This window comes from Lepisosteus oculatus, chromosome 4, assembly GCF_040954835.1.
Source record: "Lepisosteus oculatus isolate fLepOcu1 chromosome 4, fLepOcu1.hap2, whole genome shotgun sequence".
NCBI lineage: Eukaryota > Metazoa > Chordata > Actinopteri > Semionotiformes > Lepisosteidae > Lepisosteus > Lepisosteus oculatus.
This window is the reverse complement of record NC_090699.1, coordinates 9140408-9166299: the sequence shown is the minus strand read 5'-3', so window position 1 is coordinate 9166299 and position 25892 is coordinate 9140408. Positions and strand designations below refer to the sequence as shown.

General features: G+C 41.8%; 1 long non-coding RNA gene across 1 annotated transcript; it reads left to right on the top strand.

The window, feature by feature from the left end:
* The first annotated feature begins 439 nt into the window (after positions 1–439).
* LOC107077241 (uncharacterized) lies at positions 440–25486 on the top strand. The gene is made up of 5 exons (XR_001478311.2): positions 440–572; positions 1837–1884; positions 3771–3798; positions 23528–23554; positions 24649–25486. It is a non-coding gene; the product is annotated as an uncharacterized lncRNA (long non-coding RNA).
* Positions 25487–25892: the final 406 nt, after the last annotated feature.

Genomic DNA, 25892 nt, shown 5'->3' with positions numbered 1-25892 from the left:
AACTTTGAAATGATTACTCACAGTGATTCAAATGACAATAAAATTGACACTACGAATTATTAATGTTTTAGGGACTGTTGCACTCAGCTCGTTTCTGTTCTTATTCAATTCTCCAGCTATTTAAACTCAGGTGGAGTGTTCTGCTGGCTACTGCCCAGACGAATGGTGTTTGCAGTGAGCCTGGTTGTTGCAATCAGAAGTGCTTGCTTGACCTATTTCAAAACAGACAATTATATTTTCTAAAGTTCTAAATCAACCAATTTGTATAATCAAAATGATGAGCCTGAAAATCTCAAATAATTCACTGCAATTCAAGCAATTCACTGTAATGAATCTAAAAGAAAATGAAACTTATACTGAACAAAGGAAATACCAGAATTAAAAGTGGAGGCTTTGAGTGGGTGTGGGAGACGAGAATTGAAGGTAGATTCATTCCTGGGTTTTATTTTCCTGTGTTGACTGAGCTACAGCTGTGCTGTTGTCGAACTGTAATATACAGTAGCAACTAGCTGGAACAGAGCTGTATCGCCCGGACGGATCCATTAAGCCTGGCTACAGACCCCCAGGAACAGGTATCACAAGACATCACATTTTTCAATATCGTGATTCTTCTATCAATATGTTCTCTTAGTACAACGAATGTCTACGGTGAGACTTGTCGCAAAACACAACTACGACCCAAAACTTTGTTTGCGCTGTAACTGTCCAAACTATGAACAACTCACTGTGATTTAAGGGCGTAATTGGCAGTACAGGCTCATTTTCTTAAATAGCGACACAGAAGATGTGCAGTGTATCATCAAAGAAAGTTTTCATTTGGTTCAGTGAGGGAGCTAGTACTTTCTGCAAAGGTAGTGAGAGGTGTGTTACCTACAGTACAGTATGTGTTTGACAGGCGATTTTTAACGATTTGAAAATAAGTAACCAGGGGTCTCGAGAGACATTCAGGGTCCGCAGTTACGAAATGAACACGAATTTCAGACGGTTTTTGACGCTTAATTGATCAAAATGGAGACAGAAACACTTTCACTTTAATGTTACGAAGCTCAAATTCACTTTAAAGATTTGCATTTAGCTTATTAACTAGGGTACAGCTGAGCTCATCTGAATTTAGAGCGCAGTCAGGACAGATATTGTAGATGCGGTGAATTAAATTAAGAATAATAAAGCTGGTGTCGTATTCAACCACACATGGGCATGTTGAAATGTGGATACAGATTTCCAGGAGATACTGATTGCTTTCATTCGGTATTTTTTTTTACATTTATCTAATCCATATAGCAGAGACATTAAGTACATGATATACTGATATACAGTAAAAAAGATTATATTGAGAAACTGAGAAAATATTGAGTATTGAGTATTAAGAAAAGCACTGTACTTGAAACTATAATTGTCACAGTCTGTCGTAAACTCCGTAATGATACTACATTAAAACCGAAGTCAAAATGGATAAAATCTTTAATCAGACACTAGGAAAACGAGAATCCGTAACCCCCCGGAGTACCAAGTTTTAATTCAAGTGTACAGGCGTTGTGAAATTTCAGCCGTACTCGTCAAACGTTTGCTTGAACCTCGTTTTGAAATAGAAAATACAAGCTCATAATGTGCTAAAATAGAAACGTGTGAATGTGGGTTTTTTTGCACTAACAATTACTATGTTGAAAGATCTTTGACACTTCCCTACATTTTTAATTTAATTTAGCAAACAGGTTTTAAGGATAATGTGAAAATAAGTAAATTACCAATGCATTATCAATTTAATATCACTGCGACACCTCCACATAATTTATCCGATACATTAGTCTTGAAAAAGAACTGTGTATTTTATTACAGTGTTTTCCTGATTTTGAGAACCTGAAGACAAGACTCCTCTGAACAATGGTGAGTTTACGACAGTAAATCTGTAGCTGTTGCAATTACATGATCCTCAAGAATACCAACCAAAAAAGAAACATATTTATAGTAACTAATTTTTGCTCAGGGTATGGTGACCACTAAATGCGGGATAATTTTAGACTTTGTAGCAGGCTACAATAATTAGCATTTTTTAATGTGCTGGGACTCTATTTCCCCCACAACAGGCTTTATCTTCCAGAACCACCAGTGCGCCAACAAACCAGACAAACATACTATACATTTTCCCTCTTAATTATAGTCTATCAGTCTACATACAAAACTATCTCCATTACACAGCAATTTCTATCACTGCCAACAGAACACATTAGACAAATTAGACACCCAACAGTTCCAGAACCCCGGGAACCCCAGTTACCTAAACCAGTGTCCCAGAGGGAAAGCCCAGCAGCATTATTCTGCAAAACCAGCTCAGTTTGGTGATCTGGTGTGCCTCCTTCTGCTACAGAGAAAAGGCTCTGTGTAGTTCCAGACGTGCTCTTAGTCCCGGCCGCCCTGAGCAACGTGCTCCCTCACGGTCCCCCGTACCGGCAACCTACCCTGTTAGACTCAGTTTTGGGGTTAGAGGGGGGAGGAAAACCATGCTGGGGCGTAGAGGCCCTGGTGTCTGAGTCCTTTCCTGGGTGCAGTGGTGCAAACTGGGTTTACTTTGGTAAAAAAGGTACATGTTCTGGGGGGGGGGGGGGTGGAAGTGTCCCTTTGATGTATCAGGTGTGGGCAGAGCTAATAGCTTGGGGCTCCTTGATCAACAGGCTGTACGCGGATGGCCAAGTATAATGAAGAATTGTGTGTTTGAACCCTGTTCCAGAGCCCTCCTCTCACTCTGTGGCCCAGTCAGACCTTGACTTGCAAGACAATCAGTCTTGCAATCCCACACTGAACTGTGTGGTGATTAATAAGTATCTACGCGGGGACCTTTAATCAATGGAAAGCTCCAGAACAAGGAAAGACAAATATATCACCTTAAAAAGACACTAGCCATTCTAAAGCCAAAATGTAGGCAGGGACAGTCCTTAACACCTGTTGTCACCACCCAAATTTGTTCACTCTCTGGCATTATTTGTACAGAATGTGGACTTGGTGCTTTTAATTTGATTTTTGTAAATGATCTGCATTGTGTGTATGGATTTGTCCTGGCAGTATTATCTGCATAGTTTATTATAACTGATCTACACAGCGTCACTCTAGACATCAACATATAGATATCATCTATCAGACATATAGACATCAACTGATGAAACTCTTAGTAAGGATGGATAAGCCTTAAAGAATTTCACTTGCTTAATCAATAAAGATTCTGTACACATTTTAAATGGCCGAGTGCATCAAATTTATTTTCGAAATCCATACTGTTTCAGAGTTATTATTCTTAATAATCAAATGCAGTCCTTTCAGTTTCTAGTTAATTTAGACTGTACCTCTCAATGCAGCAGGGCTGGTTCAACCAGTTTCCTCTTCAGCTCAGGTTTCAGGTTCCTTTGCTTTCTCATCTGTCTGTCTCTTCTAGCAGCTTGGCAGTGACCTTCTATCCCCTGGAGCAGGGTGAGCACCTGCTCATTCCACCAGGGATGGTGTAATGTGACTTATTTGCATGCTGGTCCCCTTTTGTCATCATCTTGGCGATGGCAAAAATGTCCAAAAATCCACTAAATGCTTCTAAAAGCACCGATCCTCTGTAGGTCATTATATTATATTAATACATTTTATTATAGTATGACCATTAAAAGAAAATTGAATGCACTGGGATTTTTAGTCAGAAAGTGCAAGCCTGTTTCTCAGTTATCTCAAGGTAATAAGCATATCAGAAATTAATATGAACAATGAACTCATAATCCTGCTTCTCATTTTCACAGGGATGCATAGGGTCCAAAAGTGAGGAAGGTAAGTTTTCTTGTTTTGTAAATAAAGCATAAACTCTTTAAGTTTAGTTTGGCTGCCGCTCCTCTCACCAGTTTTTCATTATTTATCTACTTATTTATGTTTTTTCTTTTTGTTCTCGGCAACATGGATTTCTAATTTATTTATTTTTATCTGCTTCACGTTACAAATTACAAATGCAACTTCCACTTGCATTGTGAATTTCCTCAACTGAAGACCTTCACCACTTGCTACCGCCTTCCCTGGATTTCCTTCCCGTCTTGATTCATTGATCATGTCTCTGAGGTACACTGCACTGCAACTTCTTCAACTAAAACAAAGCTACTTACTGGGATTTTACGACTGAGTTGCTACATCCATTGCAGCACAGGATGCCGTTTCTTTCATTCGTCTGCCTGCTGAGTCTCTATCCCTGCCTTTCGGCGCACGACTGTAAGTCCATCACTTACCGGCGCCGACCTCAAAAATCTCCTCTCACTACTGCACCTGGACCGCACTCCGCTTCCCCCTGCATCCCCGAGACTGGCCAGATCAGCGCTACTCAACACCCACTCCGTTAGCAGCAAGGCTGTTTATGTGACATTATCAAAGAAAAACAACTGGACCTTCTGTGCTTAACCGAAACATGGCACAAACAAAACGATGGACGTTTGACCTTCCGCGTCTTTCAGGCAGAGGCGGGGGCATCATTGTTATTTACAACCTTTTTTACAGTCTAAGTCCTATAGCTATACCTCCTCCCTCTTCTTTTGAGTGTCTTGTTTTAAATGTTTCTATCCCCCAATCTACTATTATTGCCACAGTTTACAGACCACCCAAACCCAGTGAAGTCTTCTTAGGTGAGTTTGCGGATTTTCTCTCATTCTTATCCCTTAAATTTAAAAGGATCCTTATTCTAGGGGACTTTAATATACACATTCATTCAACCTCTTCCAGTCTGGCTTAAGACTTCCTTTCTCTTTTGGGATGCTTTGACCTTACTCAGTTTGTTTGTACCCTTACACATAACAAAGGACACACCTTAGATCTAATTATTGCAAATGACTCCTTTGTCTCCCACTGCTCTCCCCTTGATCTAGGCCTCTCTGACCACTTAGCCATTCTCTTCAATCTGGAATTACCAATTACCAAAAATAGGAAGAGAGAAAAAGGAAGTGTAACTGAGAGACAGAATGTCTGCGGGCTTTCAAAGTTTCTGGAAGGCTTGACGACAGCAGGAGAACTGAAAGAAAGGCTCAGATGATATAGCAGTAGTACAGCAAACTGGTTTTCAGTAGAGGGTTGATGTTGAAGCTGAAGAAGCGAGAAAGTGACTCCAGTCGTGGCTTGTAGGAGATGAACAAGATGAAGGTCCAGTCAGCGCTGGGTGTGAAGCACGTTCTTCTGTGACAAAAACCAAATGCCGAGGGCTAGAAAGATGTTGGCAGTACCATGTACTGCTAGGAAACTTTTTATATGTAGAAAAAGGAGAGAAATTTAACTTTGACCTGAACTTGGACCTCTGTTCTCATACATTTCTTCTATATTTGTCTGGCTTTGTTTCCACTTGTGTCTTTAAGCAGATGTTAGTTTTCAGCTTTTATTTGTCTGCTGAGTTGAACTTTAGTTTGTTTTAGGAGCCTGACTAATTCGATTAAGTTCTTTCACAATATTTAGTTCTACAACCTTATACTGTATATGTGTACATTAGTGTGTGTGTACATTTCTCAATACCGGGTTTTCTGTAAATGGGGATCCTCCATACATTTTTATAAAAAGTCTGTGTTGTGTCTTATTACTTGCTAGGTTCTGTTGAAGAAAGGCGGGATGAAGGGACAAAGAGACACGAGGAGTGTGAGGAATACAGTGAGTACAGAAATGTTCACACTACAGTGTCACTAGTAGGATTTTCCAAAGGGCATTTTCCACTCTTTATATTTGTAAAGAACAATCTGCTGTTTGATCTCCCACATGCTCCTTTTCTTATTTCTGTACACAGAAGAATTTTTAGTGTTGATCCTCAACTGCTCATTTGGATGTATTGTGTCAAAATCTTCAAGAAATCTTAACTCTTGGCCTGAATCCCTTCACAGTCTCTTGTGAAAGACTAAAGAGCTTCAGTTCCTTTTGTCTGTATATATACTGTAACACTCCTTCCATTTTCCAGAGCCTTTGCTAGGTAAACATTTGAGAAATAATAAAGCCAAACATTTCTTTAGGACTGTATTGTGCTCTTTCTAAACTGTTATTAGCTTTTGAAGAGAGCATAGCATAGCCTAGAACAACTGATTAAATCAGGGGTGTCCAAACTTTTGTTATGGGGGGCCAGGGCTACTTCGAATAATAAAAATAAACAAATAACACCGGATATACGTGCATTCCAATAATCAAATTGTCTTTTAATTTAGGGGACTACCCTAATAGGTGAGTTTTAAGTAATTTGTACTGAAAGCTTGAAATGACCTACTGTATATAAATAATGATATTACATAATTGTAATATACCTGTAAGATAGGGCTGGGAGATATGTGGAAAATGTATACATACTGACGTTAAGAATCTCTCACCGGCCTAATTTTGCTTATGAACAATAGGTTTATTCCCTACTTAAAAGAGAAGACAGAAAACCCAACGGCTAATTTTGCTTATGTCATTATGGTCGGTAAAAGCTTTCCCCACTGTCCACTTTCATGAGCGGTCCCCTCAAAAAAACTACAACTCTTCACTCAAAACACAAGGAAGCGTGCCGGGCATGAGACAACAGGGTCACTCATGCTGAATCCCAGTCAGGCAGGGGTGACTCAAGTACAAACGAAGACGAGCTGGTATCTAAAAAAGATGTACAGTAGTGTCGATCATTTGGTCATATTTTGGCTTCAGCAGACCGGATACTGAACAAAGAAAAGTCAGATGTAAACTCTGTCGGAAAACCGTTTCCGCGCCCGAACGTAACACAATCAACTAGTTTCATCATTTGAAACACAACCATGTTGTGGATTTCGAAGAGTGCATGGCCAAAAGAGAGAGAGATTGACAAGCGCACTCATGGCCGAAGTGATTCCCCTAAACAGCTGTCTCTAACACAAGCATTTACTAATGCCACTTAATATGCAAAAGATTCACGCAGAAGGAACAAGATAACTAACGGCATTACATACTACATAGAGAAGGATATAGTTCCCATTGCTACAGTGGAACATAATGGTTTCAAAATACTAGTTCAAACTCCTGACGAGATACATTGTGCCCTTGAGAAAATATTTTTCTCAAATTGCAGTGCCTGACATTTACAAAGCTTTAATAGTTTCCCATATTTAAAATCTGATCTTTCAGCATATCATGTAATCATATAATTTCGAGGGTTTAAAAAAAAATTATCGTTAATTTATCGTTATCGAGGTCCTGTACTATAAATGTGTGAAATTATCGTGAAATTGATTTCAGGCCATATTGTCCAGTCCTACTGGAAGATTTCACTAATTTTACTCTCTAGTGATGATCTAGTAGTGACTCTACTGATGAGAACAGTGATGCTATGCCTTGGAGTGATGAATCCCTGTTAAGAGTTGATGTTCTTGTCTAGCGACATTAGAGAAAATGTTTGCTCCCATATGCATTGTAGCACTCTCAGGTTCACGTGGGTATGCACCCTCACCGCTGCCACCTCTGGTGAGCCCCCCCACCGTTGGGGACTCAAACCCAGGCCTCCGGCATCACCCAACAGGGAACCAGACAATTGAGCCAAAGGGCAGCCGCAACTGGTAGTTTGGACACCCCAGGATTAAATAAATGTGTGATAAGAATATTAAGTACTGTTCCGTTTTCTGTGTAGTATTAGCAAAAGGGTTTTATGATAATAAGAACAGATATTACACCTTCTGTTACAATAATTAAGTGTTTTTTAGCATTAAACACAGCAGTACTCATGAACTCTCCCAAGAGTGTATCAGACTCTGTTCTTAACTCCTGTTGTCTATATTTGCAGTGAGGAGAAAAGCAGAGATTGAGAAACTGAATAAAGAGTTGTGTGATGAGAAGAGTAAGTACTGCTTTGTTTTGTTGCATTGAAAGTGTGGAATCATTTAACAATGTGGGTTTACAGTCATAAGAACAAGTTTTACACTTTTTCTGTTTTTCTAGTCAAGTCTGCCCTTGATGTACACTCCTGCCCTCTCATTTAAGGTGGGTGTTGTGTTCTGTTGTTAACTCCTGGTATCTGTATTTGTAGAGAGAATAGCAGAGCTTGAGAAACAGAATAAAGAGCTGTATGATGAGAACAGTAAGTACTGCTCTGTTTTCTGTATGTTTGAAGTATAGCAGCATTATCAGCAGTAATGATGGTCTGGTAGGAATACAAAGAGACAAAGTATCGCAGGTTTTTTAGTGTAGACTTTTTTAGTTTTTAACACATTTCAATACATTTTAATCTGCCCTTGATTTGTACTCTACCTTTCACTAAGGAGGTTTCTGTTATGATCCAATCAGGGACAGCTATGTACAGTCAAGCCTTTATTGTTAAGATGACTTTAGGGACTTTAAAATAATGGACTTTTTACAGCATTGCCTCTTCATGTATTGACTGTATTTTTCCAGCTTTCAAACAGTAAATTAAGTCTATTGTACCAGTAGTTCTGCTACCAGCTATATATATATATTATATGTAGATTCATAAATGATTATCGTTAATGATGTTAAGAAACTATTTTCAGCAACCACAATTTCTTTAGTTACATAATTCCATATTAATATAACCTGTTAAATGAATTTAAAAAAAGTCCTACAACATTTTTTACAATAATGACAAGAAAGGATAAAACATTATAGCATTTTATAAAGTATATAATCTTAATATAGTCAGAACAAGTACATCAAAACTAACTAACTAATTCCAAAATAACCTCAGTAAGTGGCCAGTATTTTGATGCATGAAGTGTTTCTGAAGAAGGTGGAATACTGTTGTGTATTTGTATTTTTAGCTAACACTACCAGCCAAATACAGTATGTATAATATATTTATATTCCTAAATTAATATTTTTATGATGTTCAGAGACATTATTCTTCCATTATTTCTATGCTCATGTAATGGACGTCTTCTGTGCGCGGTTAACTGCATGTTAGTCTTCTACGTTGTGTTCTTATTCAGACATCCGTTTGACTGACGTGAAAAATGAACAATCTGGATCTGGCAGTTCTTTCATGAAGTCGTCTGTATAATAACAAAAATAAACATGAAGCTGTAGACATGCAGAAATCTGCTTCTTAAATACAGGTTGTCAGTCCCCTGTACAGTTCACAAAGTATGGACTGCGCAGTTCATGATGAAATAACCTAATATTGACAAAGTATTTACCAATACTTATTGAACAGTATTATTAGAAGCAAGGAACATTTAAAAAGTTACGTTTTACAACCAAAACAAATTTCCACTCAACACTCTGCACTGTGACTCTACATAAAACACATGAAATACCATCAGGAAATACAACATACCTCTATAATAACAAAAATAAACATGAAGCTGTAGACATGTAGAAAGCTGCTTCTTAAATACAGGTCATCACTCTCCTGTAGTAAAAAGGTCACACATGGGAAGACCTGTAGGAAGCTCAAGTCTCACACAAATCTCACAAAGATGGTATTTCCATGCAATATACCAGTTTAATGGAGTCACTTAATGCTTACAGTACTCAATTGAACATAAACAACTGCACAGTAGAATGTTAATAAGATTCTATTGGTTATAAATCAATTTATTTTCAGAGCAACTTAAATATATATATATATTTGTCTATATTGGGGCTCCAGGGGTGCTGTACAATGGCTGACCCTGCACTCTGACCCCAAGCTCTCTCCTTGTCTGTCTGTGGTGTGTCTCATGGAGAGCAAGCTGGGGCACTTCTTCCATTCTCCAGAGCCAGGCTTGGAGAGATTACATGTCTGAATAGAACGTTACTATAGAGTCTGCTAGATCCACTTACTTCTCTCACATCATTGAAAATCACCAAAACAACCCCAGACATCTTTTCTCCACCATAAACAGCCTAACTACCCCACCACATTACCTGTCTCATCTCAACTTTGCAACACATTCTTAGAGTTCTTTAGTTCTAAGATCGACAATATCCAGCATCCCATTCTCTCCACTACACATATCATTTCCATACCTCCTCCCTCCTCATCCAACTTCTCTGATTCCCTTTTCTCCAGCTTCTCTCTTCTTGACTCAGCATCCCTCAATAAACTAGTTACACACATGAAACCCACAACATCTATCTTAGATCCCATTCCCACCACCTTATTTCAGTCTCGTTTCTCTTCTCTCTGTCCCATTGTCCTCAATATTATATATGAATCCTTAAGCACTGGCATTGTACCAAACGGTCCTCAAAACTGCGGCCATTACCCCCGTGCCAAAAAAGCCTAACATGGCTCCCGACGACCTTAAAAATTTTCACCCCATCTCCAACTTACCCTTTCTTGCAAAAATTCTAGAACGTGCTGTCACACTTCAGTTACATAACCACCTCACGACGAACAACCTTTCGAACCCCTCCAATCTGGCTTCCGTCAACTTCACAGCACAGAAACTGCCCTGGTCAATGTCACTTATGATCTTCTAATAGCTTCTGATTCTGGTTCTCTTTCCATACTCATCCTTCTTGATCTCAGTGCTGCTTTTGACACTGTTGACCATAACATCTTACTTTTGTTATGATCCCTGCCTCTCGGCAACGGAGGAGGCAGAAGTAGGTGTAGCCCCTATCCATCAGTTCACCTATCAGTTTTCCCATTCACCACCACACCCCCGTCTCATCTTACTTAAACACCTGTCCTTCCCTACCTCATTGCTCAGTATTGGTTTTCCCTATCGAGCTTCCTGGTTGCGCTTCTTCTACTCTGTGTTTGTCTTGGATTTCGGCTTACGGTTTTTCCCTTTGGACTTCGGCTTTTCGGATCTCGGCTTGGATTGGTACTTTCGCTCTGTCTTGGATTACTGGCTACCTCTGGATTCTCGGATTGCTCTACGGACTACGACTTCGGATCACACTTCGGCTTCGGTACACGTTCCCTTTCGGATATCTTGCTCCCCCTGGACTCTCGGCTCGTTCCTACGATTACGGTTTGCTTTCGGATTACGACTTGGCTTTGTTCGCTCCTGCAAGTGGGTTCACTCACTGGTTCGGTCCCTATTACCGAACTCGTAACAGAATACTGAGCCGTTTAACATGGACCCAGCGGAGCAACAGGAGATTCGCACGGCTTTGGATCAGCACGGACAAGCCTTACTCCAGCTCCAGGCTTCTGTCCAACAGATCTCTGCGCACCTGTCTGCAATGTCGCCCATCGGCAATCTAGGAAGCAACGCTGGAGCTGCCGCTTCGGCTCCACCCCCGCCAGCTGCTACACCTGCCCCTCGACCTCTTCCACTAACTCCACCTGACAGGTTTGACGGCAACCCTACGGAATGTCGGGGCTTCTTAGCACAGTGTGCGCTGGTTTTCAGGCTCCATCCGGAAACCTTTTTTTCTCCTCAGGACAAGATCGCCTTCATAGTTTCACTGCTAACCGGCCGCGCTCTGGAATGGGCTACTGCTCTGCTTGATCACGAGGCTCCTGAAATTCAGGATTATGATCTCTTTTTAGGAAAATTTAAGGGTTTTTTTTGTTATCCTGTAGTCGGTCAAGACTCTGCCTTCCGCCTCTCCTCCATCCGCCAGGGCCGCCGGTCTGTACAAGACTATGCTATAGATTTTCAAGTAGCAGCAGCGGAGACTCACTGGAACAACGAGGTCCTAATTTTTTTTTTCCGTCAAGGACTCAGTGAAGAAATAAAGGATCGTCTGGTAAATATGCCGCAATTGGGCAGTACCTTGGAAGAAGTAATTTCACGAGTATTGGAATTGGATATCAGAATTCGTCAAAGGAGTGCTGAAAGATCTCGGACCTCAATATTAAAGGCTCCTCGGCTTTCTCCTATCAGATCTTTCAACTCAGATCAACTTGGGAAGTAGCCCGAACCCAGTTAACCCCTGAAGAACGAGAGAGGCGCCAACGAGAGGGTCGCTGCATGTACTGTGGGAAATTAGGACACTTTAAAGCGGCCTGCCCTGCCTCATACTCGTCCTTGAGGCGCAGCCCACCTTCTCAAGTTCCTAAGGTGAGTGAGATTTCTCAATCTCCTCAGTTTTCCTCTGGATTTTTTATTCGTTCTACACTATTCTGGGGTAATGAAAGGAGACCTCTTCTAGCTTTTATAGACTCAGGGGCGGCAGGAAACTTTATTGATGCCTCCATCGCTCAAACTTGGAAATTACCCTTGACCCCGGTGACTACACCACTTCGTGTTCAATCGATCGACGGCTCCCCCGTATCTCCAGGACTCATTAGATGGCAAACTGAAATTATAAGTTTGCAGATTGGCGCCACCCATGTGGAAGACATCTGGTTTTATCTCCTTGAGACCCCAACACATCCTCTTGTGTTGGGCTTTCCTTGGCTACAACAGCATGACCCTAACATTTCTTGGTCCCGAAAAGAAATTTTAGCTTGGGGACCCAGATGTATTAAAGACTGCTGTCGTCTACCAGTACGAATTGCACTCACGGCGGCGTCCCCTTCAGGGGTTCCTACCATACCCCCTCAATATTCCGATCTACAGGAAGCCTTTAATGAGCAGGAGGCCTTGACCCTCCCACCTCATCGACCTAATGATTGTGCCATTGACCTTTTGCCAGGTACTATCCCTCCTAAAGGTCGTATTTTTCCGCTCTCCAGTTCTGAGTCTGAGGCCCTGAAAGTCTACATACAGGATTCTCTGAAAGCTGGACTTATACGTCCATCCACTTCACCAGCATGTGCCAGTTTTTTTTTCGTGGAAAAGAAGGATGGTGGGCTTCGTCCCTGCATCGACTATCATGGTCTCAATGAGATCACAATCAAGAATCGGTACCCTTTGCCTCTAATTCCAGCAGCACTTGAGTCGGTGCATGGAGCCAAAGTCTTCACCAAACTGGATTTACGAGGGGCCTATAATCTAATCCGCATTCGGGAAGGGGACGAGTGGAAGACGGCCTTTATGACTACCCATGGACATTACGAATATTTGGTCATGCCCTTTGGTTTGGTTAATGCCCCAGCGGTGTTTCAGTCTTTTATTAATGACATCTTTCGTGATCTACGACAAAGATTTGTCTTGGTCTATCTAGATGACATTCTAATTTTTTCTGATTCCTTCCAGGATCATGTTCTCCATGTCAGAGAAGTACTCTCCTGGCTCATCAAGAATAAACTATATGTCAAACTGGAGAAGTGTACCTTCCATGCTTCGAGGATTCATTTTTTAGGTTATGTCATCTCTCCAGAGGGTGTGGAAATGGATTCGAGTAAAGTCTCGGTGATAACTGATTGGCCCACACCCAAGAACCTCAAACACATTCAACGATTTCTCGGCTTTGCTAATTTTTACAGGAAGTTTATTCGAAACTTCAGCTCGGTGGTCACTCCCATAACCTCCTTGACCCGTAAAGGACCAAGACAAGGCAAATGGACCCCTCAAGCCGAAGAAGCATTTCAGCGTCTGAAACACCTGTTCACAACAGCCCCCATCCTAAAACACCCTGATCCAACTTTGCCTTTTGTAGTCGAAGTGGATGCCTCTGGCCATGGTGTGGGGGCTGTTCTCTCTCAACGTCATGGAGAAAAACAGATTCTTCACCCCTGCGCCTTCTTCTCCAAGAAGTTATCCCCTGCCCAAATGAACTATGACGTGGGTAACCGTGAGCTCTTGGCCATTAAGCTGGCATTGGAGGAATGGAGGCACTGGTTAGAGGGTGCTCATCACCCTTTTTTGATTTACACAGATCACAAAAACCTGGAGTACCTGCAGTCGGCCAAATGTCTTTGTCCTCGCCAGGCTAGGTGGTCCCTTTTTTTTTCCAGGTTTAATTTTTTGATCACCTATACTCCAGGTTCTAAGAACGTCAAAGCAGACGCCCTCTCGCGGATCCATGACCCCCCTGAGGCCGAATTGACCCCAGAACCCATCATTCCATCTGGTAAGTTCCTGGCTGCGGTAAGATGGGACATTGAGGTGATTGTCCGACGAGCCTTGGTTGGGCAGACAGTACCTCCTCAGTGTCCTCAGGACAAGTTATTTGTCTCTCATCCCGTCCGATCGGCAGTTTTACAATGGGGTCATGACTCCCGCTTCGCTGGACACCCTGGAGTCCACCGTACCTTGGATTTCATCTCCAGAGACTTCTGGTGGCCAACTATGGCTAAGGATACCAAGGAGTATGTCCAGGCCTGCGCTATCTGTTCCCAAATGAAGTCTTCCCGAATGAAGGCAGCGGGCCTACTTCAACCCTTACCCATCCCGGATCGTCCTTGGACCCACCTCTCAGTAGATTTTGTTACTGACCTTCCACCCAGCCATGGACACACAACTATTATGGTAGTGGTAGACCGTTTCTCCAAATCTGCTCATTTTATTCCCCTACCATCTTTACCTACAGCTCGAGAACTAGCAGAATTGTTTGTACAGCATATCCTCCGATTGCATGGCATCCCTAAGGATATTGTTTCAGATAGGGGCCCTCAGTTTGTCTCCCGGTTTTGGAGGGCTTTCTGTAAGTCACTGGGCGCCTCAGTCTCACTTACCTCAGCTTACCACCCTCAGGCCAACGGTCAGACAGAACGCATAAATAAGGAACTGCTGACCTATTTACGGACTTATATCTCCTCTACCCATGATAATTGGGTGTCCTTGCACCCATGGGCTGAGTATGCACACAACTCATTGTATACTACATCTACTGGCATGTCTCCCTTTAAGTGTGCCTGAGGTTATCAGCCTCCTCTGATCCCTGACTCCCACCCCAACACGGAGGTCCCTTCGGTTCAGGACTATATCTCTAACCTGAAGACCTTCTGGAGGAAGGCCAAAGCCACCCTTCTTCGCACCTCAGCTCAGCAGAAGAAGGTAACTGATCGGCGCCGTCGGATCCCACCCAGACTTCGACGCGGTCAGTTTGTTTGGTTATCCACTCGTAACCTTCCTCTTAAGCAACCTTCTGGCAAGCTTGCTCCCAGGTACATTGGTCCTTTTCGTGTCCTCGCCCAGATTACCCCTGTAACTTACAGACTGGCCTTGCCTCCTACCCTTCGAATCCATCCTACTTTCCATGTTTCCCTCCTTAAACCCTTTCACAGATCCACCCTGTCTAAACCACAACAAAAACCCCCACCACCTCGAGTGATTGATGGACTCCCTGCTTACACGGTCAATAAAATCCTGGATTCCCAATGGTCTCGTGGAGCCCTACAATATCTCGTCGATTGGGAAGGCTACGGTCCGGAGGAGCGCTCGTGGGTTTCGGAGAAGGATATTCTGGACCCCAATCTCATCAAAGACTTCCACCTTAACTTCCCGGATCGTCCCGCTAGGGCGTCAGGAGTCGCCCGTAGAGGGGGGGGTAATGTTACGATCCCTGCCTCTCGGCAACGGAGGAGGCAGAAGTAGGTGTAGCCCCTATCCATCAGTTCACCTATCAGTTTTTCCATTCACCACCACACCCCCGTCTCATCCTACTTAAACACCTGTCCTTCCCTACCTCATTGCTCAGTATTGGTTTTCCCTATCGAGCTTCCTGGTGTCGCGGACGTCCAAAGGGACTAACCGTGGGGAGCAGGAGAGCGGAAAAAGACCCATATGCGTAGCGGCGAGACGGGAAAAAGGCCCGGGCTCATTAGTGCAAAGAGTTCAGGAATGCCGTATAGAAACCTATGCCCTCAGGGAGCGGACGTGGGGCGCCCTGGTGCTAGGCGGGTCTCAGGACATCCGAACAACAATGCTGAGCCCGGACAGAGTGCAAGATCCGGAAATATATAGCCCAAGGAAGAGAGGGACAGGAAGGACAGCAGACCGGAAACTAGGGACAGGACAGAGAAGGAGCGCCCTCTGGCTGCAGAGGGCGTGACACCTGGTTGCGCTTCTTCTACTCTGTGTTTGTCTTGGATTTCGGCTTACGGTTTTTCCCTTTGGACTTCGGCTTTTCGGATCTCGGCTTGGATTGGTACTTTCGCTCTGTCTTGGATTACTGGCTACCTCTGGATTCTCGGATTGCTCTACGGACTACGACTTCGGATCACGCTTCGGCTTCGGTACACGTTCCCTTTCGGATATCTTGCTCCCCCTGGACTCTCGGCTCGTTCCTACGATTACGGTTTGCTTTCGGTTTACGACTTGGCTTTGTTCGCTCCTGCAAGTGGGTTCACTCACTGGTTCGGTCCCTATTACCGAACTCGTAACACTTTCTCGTCTTGAGACTGTGTTTGGAGTCTCTGATACTGCTCTCAAGTGGTTCAAGTCTTACCTCACTGATCGCTGTTACTTTGTCTCTCTTGGCAGATTTACGTTTGAAATTGGTCTTGTTAAGTCTGATGTTCCTCAGGGCTCAATACTGAGACCTTTACTTTTCAGCATTTACATGTTTCCACTTGGTCAGCTTTAAAGATCACATGGCCTCAACTTTCATTTCTAAGCTGATGATACTCAAATATACATCCATACCAAACCTGACACTAATATGGCTGTCTCTATTCTATCTAATTGCATAAAAACATAAAAACTTGGATGACTCAAAATTTCCTTAATCTTAACTGTGACAAGACTGAAGTCAAACTGATTGGCACCCCCATCAACTTTGAAAAGCCAATCCTGTAACTCTACCTGTGGATGGTACTGTACCTGAGCTTCAGTCTCAATTGAAAAACCTTGGGGTGATATTTGATTCAGGCTTGACATTCAACCCACATGTGCGGCATATTGTCAAAAAATCTTTTTTTCACCTCAGAAATATTGCTAGACTATGCCCTATGTTATCACTAACTGTGTCTGAAAAGCTGATCAACACATTTTTGTTCTTCCGAAATGATTACTGTAATGCTCTACTCACTGGGGTATCTAAATCCACTTTAAACAAATGCCAAAATGTCAAATGAACAAATGTCCAAAATTCGGCAGCCAGAATCCTGACCAAGTCTGATCGATCACATCACTCCTATCCTGGAATCTGTGCACTGGTGTTCAAAATCCTCATGCTCACCTATAAGGCACTTCATGGCTTGGCACCTCAGTTCTTGTCTGGGCTATTAACGCCCTACTCCCCACCTCACAACCTTCGCTCCTCTAATTCTGGTTTCCTAATAGTCCCCCAAGCCCATGTACACTCTATTGGGGACAGGGCCTTCTCCTGCTTCGCCCCAAAGCTCTGGAGCTCTCTCCCAAAGGATATCAGAGAGTCACCTTGTCTAAACTCCTTCAAATCCAGACTCACAACCTTCTTCTTCAGAAAAGCCTTTACTTAACTGGTTCTATTCTTCACCCCTCTGCTTTTCTTAGCACCATCATCCATGGTCTCCTCTATATATTGTAATTGTGTTTTATCTTGTGTAGTCTTTTTATTTATTGTTGTTGTCATTCTGTAAAGCGCTTTGAATAGCCACCTTTAAAGTCGCTATATAAAATAAAGTTTATTATTATTATTATTATTATTATTATTATTATTATTAAATCATGTTCTGTGACTCAGTGGAAGGAATATTCCCCTGTTCACCACTAGAAGGCTCTTAACACCAACAAGTCAGCCCTCTAAACTGTTTCTCTTTCCCTGATTATTCAAGTTCAATTTCACGTTCATTTGTCATTCCAGCCATATACAAACGAGTATACATTGGATCGGAATATCGTTTCTCCTGGTGCACGGTGCAAATACAGACAGGACACTCACATACTGCAGACATAGTGGATAGGATACCCATAGTGCACAGTACAGATAGTGCAAATTACAAGGCAGTACATAATACAATATACACAACACACTGGTGGGATTTAAACCCTGTTTCTGGAATTGGAGTGGGTGCAAGTACATTCCAGGGTGTTGAGGAGCCTGACAGCCTGTGAGAAGAAGCTGTTCCAGAGTCTGGTGGAGCTGGCCCGTACACTGCGATATCTTTTCCAGGTGGTAGGAGGGCAAAGAGTTTATAGGAGGGGGTCATCTACTATACTGGAGGCCCTGTGTAGCAGCGTTTGTGACAGGTGACAGAAATGGAAGGGAGGGAGGCTCTGTTGATCTTTCCAGCTGTTTCCATAATTTGTTGCAGGGTCTTGCACTCTGAAGTGTTGCAATTCCCAAACCAGACAGTGATCCAGCTGGTCAAGGGGCTCTCAATGGTGCTTCTGTAGAGAATAGGAAGAATGGGTGGGGGAATATTTGCCCTCCTCAGTCGCCGCAGGAAATAGAGACGCTGCTTGGCTTTCTTGGCTAGGGAGGTGGTGTTGAGGGACCAAGTGAGGTCATCTGAAATGTGTACACCAAGAAACTTGGTGCTTCTAACTGTATCCACAGGGTAGCTGTTGATGTAGTGGAAAGCAATCAGTGTTGGCTCTCCTGAAGTCAATGATTATCTCTTTTGTTTTGTTAACATTAAGAGAGGTTGTTGTTTGTGCACCAGTCCACTAGTAGCTCCACCTACTCTCTGTATGGTGACTCATCATTGCTGCTAATGAGGCCCACCACTGTCGTGCCATCGGCAAACCTGATGAAGCAGTTTGAGCTGTGCTTGGCAGTACAGTCATGAGTCATCAGTGTGAACAGCAGTGGGCTGAGCACACAGCCCTGGGGGATTCCAGTGCTCATGGTGATGGTGCTGGAGATGTTATTACCGATCCGGGGTGAGTTTCCCGAAAACAATTTATCTTAGAGACTAATGAGCAACTTTACGATGTACATACGTAACGTACGTGCTACTTTTTCGTGCGTTTCCCAAAACCCCTCTTAATTGGTCATTTAACGAGCGAGTATAAAGTACTTCTTTGTTAACCCCGCCCCTGAAGTCGTTTAGCAAAAGCATCACAAGTCGATTGAAAAACAATCGATTGACAATACTTTCATTATATGGTGTTGGTTTTGGTCCTTCAGTGGGATGAAATAAAGTTGTGAAAAGGAATATGAAGCAAAAATGACACCATAATTTAACAACCATTTAAGTGAAAGCGTATAGATAGGCACAAAATGGGACACTTATTGTTTCTAAGAGAAAAGAAAATAAATGACTGACATGCCATAAAAGAAAACCAAGTTTAACTGCGTGGACAGTGTATGCGTCCTGCACGATGTCTTTGATTTAAAGCAATATTGTTTGGCGCGCTGCCATTGTTAAGAATCACAGTGTTTCATGAGAAAAAACTGTTGTTATTTATAGTTATTGGGTGTTTTGGAACTCAATGGAAAAATTAACTACTAAGCTTGGCATGTGTCACTCAACAAATACAGGATCTATAATCACGTTTTTAAACAAGTAGGTCTAAGCTTTACCGTCCACAACCACGACAGAACATAAAACGGTATTCGAACTTTAAATATTGTATTGACCGCGGGTTACGGTACGGAATGGAGCAGGCGTGGGACTCAGGGGAATGGGGTTGAACAACAAATTTATTAACTCGAACCGGGAAAGGTACACAGGGACAGGGGTTACAGCGCTGCACCTACACTAACATACACACACACGAAGGGAAGAGACTGTATCTCAGCCTCCGTCCCACTATACACATTCCGGTAGTCCCCAGGTGCTGTTCTCAGCCCACCTTGCGTGCGCGTGGCGCTACATTATAAATACATGTTAGGCCCAATGATTTAACTTAAATAATGCATTGCCGCATTTCATCTTGAAAATAATATCATCTAGTCAAGCATAAAACTTAGCATTTTTTTAAATTAAGTGTAATGTAATGGATTGGGGTTCTCTGGGCATGTGCCCTCTCAGCTCCCAAACAAATACAAGTAGAGGAGAAAATACAGATAAAAGAAAGAAAACATAAAAAGAACAAAAAACAATTAACTGCCAGTGGTAATGAGGTAAATATTTACTGCATGTAACCAAGTTATATTTTTACATATACCAAATTTTTTCCTTGCTTTGGCATTTTTCACTTTCTTTATGGAATTTAAATACAATTTAAACCCCACCTCAAAAGTACTAAAAGAGGGAGTATAATTAAAACATTTGACTTATGAATATGAAATTTACCCAAGATGACTAATAAATTAATTACTGTATAAATAAATATTCTTTTCCCAAATTTCCTCTTACATAGTACAACAAAATATCAAAATCCTTAATATAAAATCTTAGTATTCTATATTTCCATAGAATTCCCATGACTTGAATTGAATGTGCTCAGTCTGGCGATCTCTGTCGCTAAGGTTGGCGCAAGAGGTAACCAGTTTAAGAAGCACTTAGTGATTAACGAGTGGGTCGGGGAGCACGTAGATTAAGAAGGATTTAACGTGCTACTTTAGTTACGATGGGTTTTGGGAAACACTCGTAAATTAACGATCGATCTTAAGAGCGATTTTACAATGTTCTTAGCGCTACGATGCTTTCGGGAAACTCACCCCCGGACTGTCTGAGGTCTCTCGATCAGAATCCAGTTACAAAGGGAGGTGTTAAGTTTCAGGAAGCTCAATTTTTCTGTCAGCTTCAGGGTGATTCTATTAAATGGTGAACTGAAGTCGATGAAAAGCATTCTTACAGTATTTCTTATCCAGATGGGAATCGCATGAGAATGTCTATCATCAGCACCACCTGAGATTCTAATTGACCCCTATATTACATTCTCATGTGATTCCCCCTTCGTTTGACCTAGAATCATGCCATTGGCAGCAAAGCTAGGGTGCTCTCTTTCATCCCTAAACAACCTTAGAGAATTCCCTCTATATTTCTCTTTTGATCCTAGCTCACCTTAGTGAAAAACCCTAGTTTTTGATTGAGTATGGACTAGCTCACTATCACCTCTTGAGGTATCTGTTACGACCACGGACTGAGATCCGTGTCGGCTCTTGTAGTAGACCCTATGCAATGCGGTAAGAGCTGGTGAAAACAGGAGGCGTGGTAAAAGGGAACACACAGGGGTTTAATAGTGCACAAAATAATAGTGACAGTACGTGAGACCGTGAACAGGGGAGACGGAGAATAGCATCCAAAACAGGTCCAAAGGCAGGTCTGGTCAAGGTCCGGGAGTCCATCAGCGAGTAATCCATCCTGGGATGCGACAAGGTTAAAATCCCCGGGAGGGGGGAACACATGGAGAGACAAAACATGGAGGTCCAAGGGTGACGGGGCGAAATCCTCCAGACCCCGGGCTCAGGAAGTGGGAGGTGCCGAGGATGAGGCCTATGCCCTCAGGAGACGGATGTAGGATTTCCTGGTGCCAGGTGAACCTCGCGACATCCTAACCCTAATGATGAGCCCTGAGGACTGGAGGTGCTAGTCTTTAAATACACATAAGAGGGTACACCTGGGGAGCTTAGCAATCACAGGGGCAATAACGGGTGCAGTGGAGCACCCTCTAGGGAGGGATGTCAGGCGTGACAGTACCAACCCTTTAGCTTGCGACAAGGCAGTCCGAAGACCTACGCTGCTACAGTTTCTTGTGCTGTCAAACAGCTTTGAGATTTTTATTACTGGCTTGGTTACAAAACATGAAATGTTACAAAATGTTTCATAAGACACTCAGTGATCTCATTGATTCAAAGCCTATTTTACATATATAAATATTAATATAAAATTAAATTGTCTCTGTAATCATTTTTAATGCTGAAAGTGTGAAAATATTATACTGCATATTAAAATACAAACAATTTGTCATAATCTTCAACTGTACAGAAAAAAGAATTAATCTTGCGTGACATATTTGTATTTGTTCTATTTCACTCGGTCTCTCAGTGCCATCGAGTCGGTGTTGACTCATGGTGACCCTATGGGTATCCATTGAGTTTTCTTGGCTAGATACAGAAGTAGATTACCAGGCCTTTCTTCCTTACAGATTGTGCAAGTGTTGTTGCCGTTGTCACGGAAATGTGATCCTCCGCCGCCAACACTGCCTCCATACCGCTGCTGCCCAGTATGGGTTTTCATTCTATTTACTGGAGAGTAAAAGACATTTAAAGTCAGATAAATTTTTCCCCAGTAACCTTAAATACCACTTGTAGTGGTCAATTGTCTGCATTTGTACAGTGCAAGTGTACACTGTGCTTGTAAAGCAGTTAATGTAGTGAGCAGTCTTCTGTAGTTAGTAGTTAGTGACCTCAAAAGGATGTTGAAGATCTTCAAATCTGGCACTTCAATTTAACATTAATATACTACATTGTTGAAGACAGCCATTGTAATCCTAGAACTGTTTGTTTGTTGTAATTAACATTCCTACAATAAGTTGCTTGAACATCACAATTATTTGGTTCAAGGTCTTGATGAGGTTGTTGTTAAACTATATATTTGCCTTCCATCTGTACTAAAGTTTTTTGTGTAATAAAGATTCTTCAAAACATCATAAATCTATTATACAGCTGCTCCCGATTTGAACTTTTGTTCTCACTGAGTTTTCCCCATCATGAACCACTTCAGGAACAGTTATGTTTAGCACAGTCAAGCCTGTGTTGTGAGATCACTGAAGGGACTTTCAAACAGTGTTACTTATCAGTATGGTCTATTATGTATTCACTGTAGTTTCCTTAGCAATCAGACATTAAATAAAGCCCATATTACTAGTTATGCTACAGATTAACACTGTGCAGTTCTGAAATGTTCCAGCACTGATATTGTTACTGTTGTCTCCTATCAATTGGCATATTTGACCCATAGATGTTGTATTTGACTCTAATGTACACAGCAAAAAGTGCTTTTATCTAGATTGTTTTCTTGAAAACATGCCATTGTAATCCCAGCATTGTGTGGTCTTGTATTGTCCACTTGGAAAATCAACACTTCTGCATTGACTTACGGAAATGCTGGTGAAGGATGATGATAAAGAAATTTTCACTGAGCAGTCCTCATAATCTGCACCAAAGTTTGTTGTATTAAAAGTAGAATCATCTAATCACAGTTCTACTACCCCACTGGTTGACCTGAATAAAACAGCAGTCAGTATATTGCTCAGCATGTCTGTTGTTTCCTTGCCTTCCTTCAGGTCTCCCCAAAAACAAAATAGTATCAAACTCAACTCTCCGTCTCCAGCTCAGATGATCTCTCACAAAAGAGGGCAATTTGCTCTTTCTGTTGTCATGTTTTCACCCAGTAACATACAAATGTATATATCAATAGCAGGCTAAACAGATTTGTATACAGTACATATATAGGAACTACTGTAGATAATCTTAAAAAGTGAATTAAACCTTTTCACAATCTTTGTTCTGAAACACAAAGAGGCTCAGCACCCATTTCTGTTTGATGTCCCTCACATTCAGATTAATTGTCTTTAAGCAATAACTGAATGGAGGTCCTCTTCCCTCTATAGTTATATAAAGCCTGTATTATATAATAAATGTTCATGTTTTAGTATTGCACTTGCTTATTATTACATATTCATTATATCATATTTTATATACATATCCCTGTATTTTACCAAACAATTACATCACAAAATGCTTTTAAAATCACTTACAAATGAACCAAAAAATATTAATTATAAGGTATTGAGGTACAGTATGTTGCCATCTAAACTCTTAAAATAATCTTTTCACAAAACTGGTCCTGACCCACACAGTGAATCTGTGTAATCAGGTTTAACTTCTGAGAACACCTGTCATTATGAAAATGACAATGTTTTAACAGACAGCTTCTTATTTGTCATCTTCATTTGTTTTTAAAGAGTTCAATGTGTGAATTAACAGTGGTTTTTTCTCTTTTTAGAATTTAAGTTGAGGAAGGCCATGGAAGGTATAGTATTTTTGTTTGTAAGATCAACAATCTTATTTCTACAGTTTAATTGAAAAGTTCAGGGATAGTTTTTATTTTTATTCATTTAATATAACATTTACTAACAAAACAATATCCTGGTTGTGCTGTTAACATAGTGTGGTGCCTCCGGGGGAATAGGTTTATGTAATAGGTACGACCACACACTTATTTTAGTGGTTTTCTCCTTTTCTTTTGCTCGTCCGTCTACCAAGCCAGTCCGCAATCCATTTTCTCTATCCTTACTCAGTCCGTGTTCCAAAAGTCCGTAAAACCTCACAAATCCGCGCCAAGTCCAAATCACAAACCGTATACCGTTATCCTTTATTTATTCCATAAATCCGTTGTCCTTAACTCTATATCCACACCAACCAAACTCCACTGTCTCCTCCAAGACACATTCACCCACTAGCTTCCGCACCAGTTCACTGTTTCCGGGGCATATATATTTTGTTTCCTGATGAGACCCACCTGCGTCTCGTTGTCTTTCAGACTGAGCCCTTTCCATCTGCGGGTCAGCTGGTTTCTCTTAGCAGCCATCTTGGTCAGGTCTAAATCAAGTATAGTGAGCAGATCGTTCCTAAAATACCTGTCCTGAATGACCCTTCCTCTGGTCCTCTTACAATAGTGATATAAGATATTGACAGAAGAGATATTTATAAACATAAATGTTTATATTTTCAGAACATAATACAAAGCATTTAGAATAAAAATAACTAAAATTATTTTCCAATACACTTGGAAAATGATTAAATTTCAGTCAGAGTGAAGTCAACCGGTCACCATATTTACCAAACTATTATTTATTTTGTTATTAACAGTATTTACTGTAGACCGTGAAATGGGAAAATGGGGTGTATTGGGGATTATATTTTATTAGACTGTATCAATTTGAATTCTGATTTTGCTCTCTGTCAAGAATCTTATTCACAAAATGATAAGATTGATATGGCAGTACATTATATAAACAAAGCATTAAATAAGTCTAGATATTATTTTCTAATACTGGAATGTACTGCAAGGTAAAATCTTTTCACTTTGGACTAAATTCTCTCCCTGTGCTTTTTACCCCCCAGTTTACGTGACCCTGGATGAGGACACAATGAACCCCTACCTGATGGTGTCAGAAGATGGCAGAGAACTGAGGTGGACAGAGCAGCGCCAGCATCTCACTGACAATCCTGAGCGGTTTGATGAATACCCCTGTGTGCTGGGCAACAGGTTACCAGCAGAGATGAGATGGGGGTGTTACTGGGAGGTGGAGGTTGGAAACAAGGAGTCTTGGGAGCTGGGAGTGGCCCGAGACTCAGTGTGCAGGAAGGGGCAACTGAGTCTGAGCCCTGGAGCTGGGTTTTGGGTCCTCAGTCTTTGGGATGGGAAGCTAACGGCGCTGACTGACCAAGAGCCCACACTGAAAAAAGACATTCCCACAAGAGTGGGGATCCATGTGGACTATGACAAGAAGACAGTCTCCTTCTACAATGTTCAACAACGTTCCCTCCTCTACACATTTGAAGACAAAATAGATGGGGACTTTCGACCATTCTTCTCCCCTGGCAGCAATGATAATGAACCTCTTTGCTTTCCAAACAGATCATTAGATGTAAACGACAAATGCCCTGCTGGAAGTGTTAAAGGAGGAAGAGAACAGAAGAAGCAAAGAAAGAAAAAAACAAGGAAAAACACTAAAAGTGTCAAGCCAACTCCTGTCACGTGTTAAAGCGTGAAGTACTGTGGTAACTTTTGTCTCTCAGTCTGTACTGTATATAAGAGCTGGGAAACCCTTGCAGTTTGTTCTGCGGGGCTGACCCAGCACACTTTGCTGTCCTTATTGAGCTCAATAAAACTGAATCTGCACAAGACTGTGTCCTGCATCTCTGATGCAGAATTTCCCACAACAGATCCTACTGCTGGGAAAAGAGATACATCATTTTAGCTAGGAATATTGGCATTAAGCACCCTTCAGATGCGTAGTCCTGAAGAGACAAGGGAGACACCTAGGAAGTGAGATAATAGAATTTTTTATTTTTGCAAACTATGCAGTCCAGTGTCTTGAAGTCGGCTTTGCACCCAAATATATAAAGATGCTGCCTGTCCTTGGTCAGTAGGATAAAGGGCATGTATGAGGTAAGCTGGCTGTGTGCCCAGAACATATGAAAGGATCTAACTTTTGTCTAGTCTGCAACTTAGATATGATTAAAAACCATATAGGGATGTGTTGTGTCTTTATCATTCGTTCAGAAAATGTCGTAGTAACTTGTTTGTTCCACAGGGAACATTCCAGATGTACACATGTTGTTAGCAGGAAGGTTCATTTGCT